This window comes from Schistocerca serialis, chromosome 4 (assembly GCF_023864345.2).
Source record: "Schistocerca serialis cubense isolate TAMUIC-IGC-003099 chromosome 4, iqSchSeri2.2, whole genome shotgun sequence".
NCBI classification, from domain to species: Eukaryota; Metazoa; Arthropoda; class Insecta; order Orthoptera; family Acrididae; genus Schistocerca; species Schistocerca serialis.
This window is the reverse complement of record NC_064641.1, coordinates 438,770,269-438,783,076: the sequence shown is the minus strand read 5'-3', so window position 1 is coordinate 438,783,076 and position 12,808 is coordinate 438,770,269. Positions and strand designations below refer to the sequence as shown.

The following is a 12,808-nucleotide window of genomic DNA, read 5'->3' as shown; positions in this document are numbered from 1 at the left end:
TGCTAGCGACTACTTTGAAGGACACTAACAAGTGCAAACTTGTAACTCTTTTGTATTGGTTGTGAATAAATAGTTGCCACTATCTCAGTTCCAACCCTCATAGTGGACATTTACTGCTGCACAGAAATGAAAACAAAAATACACAGTTAAGACTGTATAGTTAAAAATATTAAAACACACATTTTCTATTTTTCTGATACAATGTGTACCGTTATTGTTCTGTCATATTAATTAAAACAACACAAAAAAAATCAATTATTCTTACACATGTAATACAAATGACTGTATAGTGAACAACAGAGGGTAACACATCCCTTATTATTTAGCTGCGTATCTCTTCCATCAAGGAGTCAAATGGGATAAAAAGCAATTGTCAAATGAAATAGGTTGTTCGTAAATCCCTTTCAGTTGCTGAATATGTTAGTGTTAAAGTTAACACCTTCCTTAGAGTTCTTCTGAGCTTGACCACTCCTTTGATGTCTTCTGTTATTTGGGAACACAGCCAAAATGAATTTCTTGTAGGGGAAACATTTTTCCTATGTAGTATATATGACTGACATTATCAAGTTAGCCAGCCGCTGTGGCCGAGCGGTTCTAGGCACTTCAGTCTGGAATCGCGTGACCGCTACAGTCGCAGGTTCGAATCCTGCCTCGGGCATGGATATGTGTGATGTTCTTAGCTTAGTCACGTTTAAGTAGTTCTAAGTTCTAGGGGACTGATGACCTCAGACGTTACGTCCCATAGTGCTCAGAGCCATTATCAAGTTAGGTGGTGATCTACATTAATGCATAAAGAGAAATACATCTTTAAACAACCAGCATTTATTGTGATGACTGGTTTCAGCAAACTATGTTGCCATCATCAGATCTTCTGTAGTACATTTCACTGAATCTTGGTCAAATGCAGAGACTCAGAAGATCTGATGATGGCAACTTAGTTTGCTGAAACCAGTCATTACAATAAATGCTGAACAATAGCGATCTTGGCCATTTGAAGTTGTACTTCTGTTTTTACATTTTCATGCACAGGCTGTATTTTATTCATAATCTGTAACATTAGCAAAGTAATTACAGTCCTTCCATCATTCTCAAGCAAATCGAATGAGTCAGCCCATACCTAATCCCGTAGATGCACATGTTAACATGACAACTTTCAGGGTGGCCCCAGATCAACTCTGCCCTAAAAATGAACAATGAGGGGTCTGTGTGCTTGACCAGCTTGGATGTGGTCTCTAGGTAGGTTCTCACATTCCACTTGGAGTATCCCAGCCAGGTTCCCATGTTCTGTCTCAGATATATGCTATGCAAATGTATAGAACACTTTCTCACTGGTGCATAGAGAATTTACTCTATACACAGACACAGAGCATACACTGTTCTTATATTGGGGGGTGCACTGGAGACTGATGACCTTGGCTGTTTGGTCTCCTTAAACACTCAATCAAAATCAGTTAGCCCATATGTAAGCGTCACTATAGCTTAATTCATTGCCTTCTTGAGAGTAAAAAAAATTGAACTGCTTGTTGGCTTCTGTCTTGGGTTCTTCGGCTGATGAAGATCCAAGTGTGTCTCAGATCGGCAAAGCAGAAAAGGGACCCACTTGCAGTTTCAGAAATACACCACATACCTCATACCATGTGCATGTGGAAAAGTCTATGTTGCAATGAATGGACAAACCATGGATATCAGAATCACTGTACAGAAACTGCATTGCAGACTGGGCCAGCTCGAGAAATCAGCTGCGGTGGAGCATGCATAGTGTGACACAGACCATGTAGTAAAATTCACCAACAGGGACGTTCTTGGTGTAGAGAAGAGCTTATCATGCCCACTTGTTTAAGGAAGCCATAGAAACACACACAAATAACAATAGCTTCAACTAGAAAGAGGAAAGCCTCAAGGTGAATGGATCCTAGATTCCCATGCTGCAGTGAACAACCGTTGCGAGTAACAAGGTGAGAACCACTGCAGTGAAGACCACGGAAAAGCCATTGGATGTTTACATGCCAATCTGTGCCTGCAAGCTCCACTTGAGTCCACCACAAGCAATGGAGGATGAAGCTTTGACAATGTCAGCCACTTGTCAACGTGAAACATCAGAAAAATCTTCTAACAGATGTTGGTCAAAGAACCCAAGACAGAAGCCAAAAGGCAATTTTTCAACAAGAGGCTATGAAAGCCTTAACTAGTCTGTACATTAAAATTAGTTAACCCTTACGGATGATTACAATAAAAAGACAGTGTGCACAGAGACCTGGTTTAAATTCCAGGCATCCAAACAGTACTGGCAAAATGATCAAGAGGACCCATTTTGTTGATGGTATGCACAGTATGAATGCAGCTGTGGTCGGACAGTGTGTTGCAACACAATTTGCATGTACACAATTACTCTGCAGTTAACACTCAAATGCGTGGCAAAAAGGCTCATAGAACCACTTTAACGCTATTTCTTGATTGTTACACTCCTGAATAGCCTATGATAAAAATGAACACCTAAATCTTTTGATGTGAGCTCTGATTTCTTTTATTGTATGACAATGGGCATTTCTCACTATGTATGTAAGAGTCAACAAAGTATTTCGGCATATGGAGGAGAAAGTTGGTGATTGAAGTTTCGTGAAATATCACTGACACATAAAACACCTTTGTTCTAACAACCCCCACCCCAACACACTTATCACATCTGTGACACTCTCTCCTCTATTTCGTGATAATACAAAGCAAGCTGACATTCTCTGAATTTTTTCAATGACAGCTGTCAATCCTATCTGGTAAGGATCTCGTACTGCACAGCAATACTTCAGAAGAGGACAGACAAGCATAGTGTAGGCAGGCACTCTCTTTAGCAGATATGTTGCACATTGTAAGTGTTTTGCCAATAAAATGCAATGTTTGGTTCACCTTCCACCCAACATTTTCTATGTGGTGTTCTCATTTTAAGCTGTTTTTAATTGCAATCCCTAGGAACTTAGTTAAATCTATGACCTTGGACATGCTACTTAGAATGCAATTCCTTTAAAATTGTAAGTGTTATGGACTTCAAAAGATTTCAGTGGTACAATAATTGTCACAGTTTTCTTAACATCCTGGTATTTCTGAAAATATATCTGTCAATGTGTGCCATGTGGCAGCACATGAGGCATACAGTATTTTAAAGTCAAAAACATGATCACTTGTGTTTTTATTTGCACATACACTCACATTAAACCTTTAACTTGTAAAAATAAGTTAATGGTGTAAAATAAAACCAGATAAAATTATATCAGATTTCAGAAAAAAGTCCTGTAATTCTTCAATGCAGCCAAAAATCCTAATAGGAATGAATAATCTAATATTGAACACGTTGGCTGTAACATTATAATTCATTATAACAAACATCGCCTTTCCAAAAAGTTCCAAGATCAATTTTATTCCTTGTGTATAAGTGATGTCAGTGAATCTGACAGCCTGAACTAACAATTATAAATACCAAGTGCACATTCATCAAATCAACTGTGAGCAGGCAGTGCTAAATAGTGGACATGTGACTGTATTGTGTCAACATTGTTGTGTCACAAATGGCAATAGAGCAGCATTTCTAAATAAAGACTCCAAGACATTCTCCAGGATGTTTTGAAGAACAGAAAATTTTGTGCAAAGTTTGTCCCGTACGCCTTGACTCCCAAACAAAGATGATGAAGCATGGCTGCATAACACTTCTTGACTGAAATTCAAAATGTGAGCAATTCTTTTTTGGAAAAAAAAAAATCATCACAGGTGACAAGACTTGGTGTCATCAATAAAAACCTACTGTAAAGGAGCAAAGAGCAAAATGGGTTCTGATGGTTTGCCAAGACTGAAGAAGGTGCAAATGTGATACAGGAGTTGAACATCCCACAGAGAGACTTTCTTGACAGTTTCATATGACTGTATTAATCTTCTGTGCAGTGTGTTCCATTGGGAGGGGGAGACAAAGTAAAACACTTGAAGCATTTTAAAACCACCATCGCAACATTCCTCTATTTTGATTGATCCAGTGTCATGAATGTTATTGAACAACAACAACTAAATTTTATGCCCAGCATTTGCAGATAATGACAAATCATGAGCCCTTATTGACAGGCAGAGGCAGAGATTATTATTTACTACTGGGCATAGCTTAACCAGCTGTTGCTACATGACTTACTAATACCTAATAATGTGTGGACAGACACATTCCAGCTATTTTTTCATTGCAGGTACTTCTCAAATTGTGATGACATCAAAATCTTAGATACAGAGTAAAAAGATTTTCATATTGGAATGGCATTTGCAACAATAAAAAAAGTTTGATATTTGTAATGTTAAAGTTCTTTTTACAGTAAAATAGACATCAAAATTCTACGCATCTGTTGTGCCAAAAACAATGGCTATGGATACAGAAATGACAAAACACACAAAGGCATTGTTAACGTAAATAAATATAAAGAATGCATGTTAGTACATTCATAGAGTATGATAAATATCAACACATGCATATTATGACTTTATTTGATCTTGGCACTTTACAGTGAAACAACTGTGCAAGATGCAAGGCAACTGCAAATTAAATGCACTGTTGCAGTAGTGTGCATACTGTTGATGACTGTGTGTACGTGTCATACATAATGTATTTAGGAAATGGTTTTCTTTAATATTTATATTTGGGGGTGGGTGGGGGGGGGGGGGATGAGACCATATAGTTAATGCAAATTTGCCTTCAGGTACTCATCAACAGAATAAAAAAGTGTATTGCACCTAGCAATTCCTTTTTTGTCCTAAAAGTATTGCTGTTATTTTATTAATTGGTTTGTTAATAATTATTCTGAGAGGTTCAAGGGCAAGGTGCAAGTCTTATGACTGACACCACTTCAGTGATGTTCATGCCCCTAATCTACACCAGTTTTACATATGGAGAAGAGGGACCTGCAATTTAACATGGAATCCTAACCTTGTGTCATTCGTGGTAGTCCCACACATTGTTGGGAGGAGAAAGCTAGATTAGAGTCAGACTGAAAATTTCCACAGTATGAATGGGATTTGATCCTGTAACCTCTCAATTTCCTGGCACAAGCTTTACCACTAGATGACCAAGAGCAACTATGCTCAATCTTTGGCTCACCAGATGAATGTTTACCTTGGTTTGTGTGTACTACTTGTGGATTTCTCTGTCAGTTGTAAGTAGACTAAACAATTTTTCCCCTCAAAAGAGATAGTTTCAAGAATATACATACAGAGGCTTGGCAATATAATGTTCTTTAAAAAAAATTTTTGTGGCTGATCACATTAGTATTTTCTTTATTATTTCTTTTATTCTTTTTTGCACAAGGAATATTTTCGTGTGTGTAGCTCCCCAGAAAGGGACGCATATACTGTTGTTGAGTTTGTAATACCATGGCACACTATCTTGGGTGTTCGTCACAGGATTGCCTGAGGATTATGAATGCATAAGTGTGACCATTTTAATAGTTTCTTTCTGTTGTGGTTCCATTGGAGTGACTATCAATCCACTTTGTTTCTGGCTGCTAGTCTTTCCACAATTAAAGAGTTCCAGTGGGTTTGATTTAGTGTCATATAGAAAGTTAAGAAAAAAATATAAAGACAAATCGGATAAGGGATTCTGCGGGTATTAGCATTAGTCTAACAGTGGGTACTTAATTATCTCATTTCAGATGGATATTTCTGTACGTGGAATTGCATTTAAATGTTGTATTTATTTTGGCAGTAATGATTAGTTAGTTTGTTAATTTCAACAAAACTAGTTTTATAAACATATATTAGTACTTATACATATATTAGAACCTTTCTGTCTTTGCCTACCTGTGCATCAAAATCTCCTATCACTATGGAGTGTGCTAATATAGGAGATTTTAATGCACAGGTAGGCAAAGACAGAAAGGGATTTGAGCAGTATTCGGATGTTTTGGATATGGAGACAGAAATGAAGAAAGGGAAAGACTCCTGGATTTGTGCCAGAGGAATGGAATTAAAATAGCAAGCAACCGGTTTATGAAGAGAGAAAGTCATGTTATCACCAGATACAGTTGAGATGGAAGAATCAAGAGTTTAATTGATTAAATTCTAGTACATAAGGAATGGGGAGAGAAAGTAACAGATGTGAAGGTAATTCCAAGTATGATGGCAGATTGAGACCATAGATTACTGGTGGGACAACGGAAAATGAATCACTGTGTGAAAAATTAAAAACCAGAAGAAAATGATGAGGATACGGGATTGGAAACTGAAGGAGAGTGAAAGTGCTGAAAAGTATAGAGAATTAATCACACAAAAATTTCCAAAAGACGTTTTCTGCAATGTAGAAAAAGAATGGAGTGTATTCAAAGACAATTTAGTCGAAGCAGCACAAAAAGTATGTGGTGGAACATCTGGAAAGGAAAAAGTAAGACATAGAGGTTGGTGGGATGGTACAACAATCCAAGCAGTTAGAAGAAAAAATTGAGCATGGAGAAAGTGGTGGAGAACTAAAAATGACGAGGACCATAAAAGATATATAGAGGAAAAGAAGAAGTGCAAAGAAATAGTGGAAACAGCAAAGAAAAAGGCATGGGAAGAGTTTACAAAAGAACTTGAAGAAGATATGAACAGTAATAAGAAAATGTTCTATAAAATGATGAAAAATAAAAGGAAGGCTTCTGAAGTTCCAGTAAAGATGGAAACAGAGGATGCTACTGTGATTGAAGATCCATGGAATATAAAAGATCTCTGGAGAGAACATTTTAAGAAACTGTTAAATGCTGAGGAGCAGGTACACGAGGAAACAACAAATAATGGAGAAATTGAGAGAAGTTGGGAAGCAGAATTAGGACAAATTACAAGGGAAGTAATGGAAACAGCTGTGAAGCAGATGAATGAGGGGAAAGCTCCAGGACCTGATGAAGTATCAGTGGATATGATAAGAACAGCAGGTCCAGTGGGAATGCAGTGGCTGTATAGAGTACTGTCCAGTGTGTGGAGAAACAGTACAATACCTGATGATTTTAGAAGAGGAGACATTGTTCCCAATCTTCAAAAAAGGCAATAAAAGGCTTTGTAAAAACTACAGTGGACTAACCCTTACGATTCATACAGCCAAGATTTTTGAAAGAATTTTACAAAATCGAATAAGTGAAAAGATAGAAAAGGAGCTGGGTGAAGGACAGCATGGGTTTAAGAAAGGAAGAAGCATGATCGACCCGACATTTTCTGTCCGCCAGCTGATGGAAAAAAAGTTGGGACTATAAAAAAAGGGTGATAATAGTTTTTATAGAATAGAAAAGGCATATGACTCAGTTAACAAGAAAAGACTCTGAGAAGAAATGAAGAAGATAGGAATAGAAGATGGATACATTCTATAAGACAGTGTACAGTGGACACAATTGTAGGATTAGAATACCATTGGGGAACACTGAATACTTCAAAATAAGACAAGGACTTAAACAAGGAAGTATTATATCTCCTGCACTTTTTAATATGGTGATGGAGGAAATGAAGAGGGCAGTTCAAGAAGAAAAAGATGAAAAGATGATTTTTGCAGATGATATGGTAATATGAGGTGATACAGAGGTAGATGTATAGTTACACTTGATGCATGGAAGGAAATAATGAAAAGGTATGGATTAAAAATAAATAAAGATAAGAGTCAAGTAATGGTATTCGGGAAGAGACAAAGGGATCAATGGAAATATTACTTTGAATGGAGAAAACCACAAAGTGGTAGACATTTTCACTTATTTCTGGAGTGAAATATCTAGTGATACAAGAATAACCAACGAAATTAATAGGAGGTTACAGAAGGGAGGCAATTTCTACCAAACAATAAAACACCTGATCTGGATTAACGAAGTTCCAGAATAAGCAAAACTCCTTATTTATAAGAGTTATTACTTCCCTATTGTCACCTATGGAAGAGAAACATGGACAATGACAGAAAGGGACTGGAGAAGACTGCAAGCAGGGGAAATAAAAAAAAAAAGAGATTAAGGTTGTACAGGCATGTTAAGAGGATGGGTGTAGAGAGACTTCCCAAAATTATGGAAGAACTGAAGATGGATGGAAAAAGACTTAGAGGGCACCAAAAAACACAGTGGAAAATGGGAGTGAGACTATCTGTGGAAAGGAGTGGTGGGACCTGGCAGCAAGTAGAGGAAGAAAAGTGGTGGGAGGACCGAGCCAAATGGAGAGGACGCGTCAGCACCCAGTCCCAACAGTAGCTGGAGCGGGATCTGGATACACACATATTAGGCCTACCGAAAAAATGTATTAAAGATCTGTTTCTTTTTCTATGCAATTCTGACAAAGCCAATTTGTCTTGGTGCCTGTTAGATAGCTTTCTTTGATTTAGTTTATAAATTGCAACACCTTACAAACTTCTAACAATAATTAAGGCTATTTTTTCATAAAATGTTTCATCCCCTATTTCACCCCCTTAGGGGTTGAATTTTCAAAGTCTCTGAATATATGTAATTTAACATATTTTTTATTTCTAAATCAGAAATCAAATGTCAGTTTTCATAGATATAACTTTAAAAATAATTTAGCAGTTCTTTAATTATTGTTTATTTTCAAAAAACTTTTGCCCACTATTTCATGCTCACAACCATTGATTTGCTGTAAAATTCTGTTTTCTGAAGCTACAGTGAGTGATCAAAGACACCAAAAACGTCACATGGGTCAAAGAAAATTCCAGAGGAAAATTCTTTTATCATTGAAGGCTTTAAGAAGTCAGACAGTAAGACTTAAAAAGTGCATCATTGATAGTTCAATTTTTTTTGTAAATCCAAACTAGTGTTTGGTAAATGATTTCATTTTATCAAGAAGTGCTGTTGTTTGATTGTATATGGCTTTCACAGTTATCTTAGATATAACAGGGAGTATGGAAATGGGACAGCAATTGTTCACAGCATGATTGTCCCTTTCTTTAAAACTAAAATTATCATCACTTTCCATATTCCTATGTTCATTAGTTGCTTCAAAATTTGTGGAGATATTTTCTGTCTTTTGAACTAAATGGAAGGCAGTTTGTATTTTTGCCATACGCATTTCACTTTTTTTAATTTATAAAGCATCTTCAGTGACCTGTAATACATATTTTCTTTTATATAATATATAAGAAATGCATTATATAGTAGTTGCAAGTATGTTACTGTGTTACAATATTACATTTTCACATGTTTTTCTCTTATTTTTCAGGTTAGATACCACTTTTGCAGCACAGGTTTCATTATGCTAAATTGAACTCTCTCTCTCTCTCTCTCTCTCTCTCTCTCTCTCTCGCAAGCAAGCAAGCACACCTTACGCATACATTACCACGAACTCCAGCATGTCAAGCTGGAATCCAATATCATTTGGGATGCAAGCAGCAATCTGGAGGGTGTGAAGAAGGGGAAGGGATAGGGATAGGGATAGTGATAGTGATAATAGTGTATGGGTGGCAGCATCAGGATGTGTGGGGCAGGGAGATTGGGGGGGGGGGGGGGGGGGTGGAGACAAAAAATGAGAGAAGCAGGGAAAGACTGACAGATGTATTGGCAGAGGGCTGCTAATAAACAGGGTGGGGGAGGAGATGACACGACAGAGGGAGTGGAAACTGTTGGGTGGAGGGTATGGGGATTAAACCTGGATTCGGCCTACAGTAACAGTGTCCCCACACACTCCACCCAACAGTTTCCACCCCCTTTATCCTATCATCTCCTCCCCCTTCTCATCTCCCACCCTGTTTATTGCAGACCTCTACCAATGCCTATGCCTGTCTTTTCCCCATTCCTCTCCTATTTTGTTCCTCTTTTCCCCACCTCCCTGCCCCACAACCTTGTGGCGCTGCCAATGTTGGCAGTCCACTCCCTGAATATTCCACCAGACAGTGTTCATCTCTCTCCCACCCTTACACTACTAGCCCTTCCCCTTCCCCACCCCCTCCATCCCACGTGATGTTGCATTCCAGCCCGAGAAGTCTGCAACTAGACATTCCTTCTTTAAGTTAAGTAGCAATCTATCTTTAACTACTACATAACGCATTTCTCATATATAGTTACAGGCCACTAAATATGCTTTATAAATAAAAGAAGTGAAATGTGTATGGCGAAAAACAAACTGCCTTTCATTTAATTGCAAAATGGAACATACCTCCATGAAACTAGAATTATTCTTGAGGTCTTTAGTACTTCTGAGAAACAATATTTGGTTGAGCTGTTTATTGCGTTACATACAGATGTGAAAATTTCCGCCTCGTAACATCAATCAAAAGCGGTCTTGCTGTGCTGGTGCAGTGAACAGCAGAAAAAGCAAGAGTGAAACTACAGCCACAATCCTGAGGGCCTGCAGCTCTACTATATGGTTAAATGATTATGGAGTCCTCTTGGGTAAAATATTCCAGAGGTAAAATAGTCCCACATTCAGATCTCTGGGCAGGGACTGCTCAGGAGGGTGTCGTCACCAGGGGAAACAAAACTGGTGTCCTATGGATCAGACAGGGGCATGTTAGAGCCCTTAATTGGTTAGAAAATTAAAAAGAGGAATTGGCTGGTTGATGTTAGATGCAGTGGGAATTAGTGAAGTTCTGTGGCAGGAGGAACTGAACTTCTGGTAAAGTGAATACAGGGCTATAAATACAAAATCAAATAGGGATAATGCAGGAGTGGGTTTAATGATGAATAATAAAGTAGAAATGCAGGTTAGCTACTATGAACAGCATTGTGAAACATCATCGTAGCCAAGACAGACTTGAAGCCAATATCTATGACAGCAGTACAAGTTTATATGTCAACTACCTCAGCAGCTGATGAAGAGAGTGAAGAAATGTGTGAGAAAATAGAATAAATTATTCAGATAATTAAATGAGATGAAAATTAAATAGTGATGGAGTACTGGAATTTAATAGGAGGAAAAGTATGAAAAGGTAAATAGTAGGTGAATATGGATTTGGGGAGAGGAATGAAAGAGGAAGCCATCCAGTAGAATTTTGCACTGAGCATAATTTAATCATCATTAACACTTGGTTTGGGAATCATAAAAGAAGGTAATATACGTGGCAGAGACCTGGAGACACTGGAAGGTTTCAGATTGATTATATAGTGGTTAGACAGAGATTTAGGAAATAGATTTTAAATTGTAAGACATTGCCAGGAGCAGATGTGGTCTCCGACCACAATTTATTGGTTATGAACTATAGATTAAAACTGAAGAAATTGGAAAAAAAACAGGAAATTAAAGAATGGGACCTGGATGAGTGAAAGAATTGGAGGTTGCTGAGACTTTCAGAGGGAGCATTAGGCAATGGTTGACTAGAACAGGGGAAAAAATATTGTAGAAGAGGGATGGGTAGCTCTGAGAGATGAAATAGTGGAGGCAGCAGAGGATCCAATAGGTAAAAAGACAAGACCTAATAGAAATCCTTGGATAACATAACAGATACTGAATTTAACTGATGAAAGAAGAAAATTGAAAAATGCAGGAAATGAAGCAGATGAAAGACAATACAGAGCTTTGAAAAATGAGATGACAGGAAGTACACAGTGGCTAAGCAGGAATGGCTAGAGGACACATGTAAGGATTTAGAAGCATATTTCACTAGGGGAATGATAGATACTGCTTGCAGGAAAATTAAAGAGGCCTTTGGGGAAAAGAAAGCAGCTGTTTTAATATCAAGAGCTCAGATGGAAAACTAATCCTAAGCAAAGAAGGGAAAGCAGAAAGGTGGAAGGGGTGTGTAGAGGGTATATACAACAGAGATAAACTTGAAGACAATATTGTAGAAAGGGAAGTGTACGAAGATGAAGATGAGGTGGGACATATGATACTAAGAGAAGAAATTGACAGAGCTCTGAAAGATCTAAGTCAAAACAAGGGCCCGTGAGTAGACATATTCCGTTAGAACTACTAATAGTCTTGGAAGAGCCAGCCATGACAAAACTACATCTAGTGGCCAAGATGTATGAGAGAGGCAAAATATGCTCACACTTCAAGAAGAATGTAATAATTCCATTTCCAAAGAAAGCAGTTGCTGACAGGTGTGAAAATTACCAAACTATATTAAGTGATGCTTGCAAACTACTAACACAAATTCTTTACAGAAGAATGGAAAATCTGGTAGAAGCTGACCTTGGAGAAGATCATTTTGGATTCTGAAGAAATTCAGGAACAATTGAGGCAATACTGAACTTACAAGTTATCTTATGCAACCTCTACACTGAACAAACAGTGAAGAAAACTAAAGAAAAATTTGAAGTAGGAATTAAATTTCAGGGAAAAGAAATAAAAACTTTGAGGTAATGACACTGAAATTCTGTTGTAGACAGCAAAGGACTTGGAAGAGCAGTTGAACGGAATGGCCATTGTCTTGAAAGGAGGATATAGAATGAACATCAGCAAAGGCAAAATTAGGAAATGACACATTTAAAGTAGTAGATGAATTTTGCTATCTGGGCAGCAAAAGAACTGATGATGGCTTAAATGAGGACATAAAATGTAGACTGGCAGTGGCAAGAAAAGTATTTCTGAAGAAGAGAAATTTGTTAACATATAATATAGAGTTAAATGTTGAAGTCTTTTCTGAAAGTATTTGTCTGGACTGTAGCCATGTATGGAATGAAACATAGACAATGAACAGTTTAGACAAAAAAGGAGGGGAAGCTTTTGAAATGTGGTGCTACAGAAGAATGTTGAAGGTTAGATGGGTAGATCACGTAACTGATGAGGAGGTAATAAATAGAATTAGGGAGACAAGGAATTTGTGGCCCAACTTGACTACAAGAAGAGATTGGTTGTTGGTTCACATTCTGAGACATCAAGGGATCACCAATTTAGTATTGGAGGG

The 12,808-nt window shown here is 37.7% G+C and overlaps 1 protein-coding gene across 1 annotated transcript in view; it reads left to right on the top strand.

Annotated features, from left to right (window-relative positions):
* Nucleotides 1-12,808, top strand: part of LOC126475054 (Ca(2+)/calmodulin-responsive adenylate cyclase) — a 375,710-nt gene that overhangs the window by 352,085 nt on the left and 10,817 nt on the right. The gene's annotated exons all lie outside the window — the stretch shown is intronic.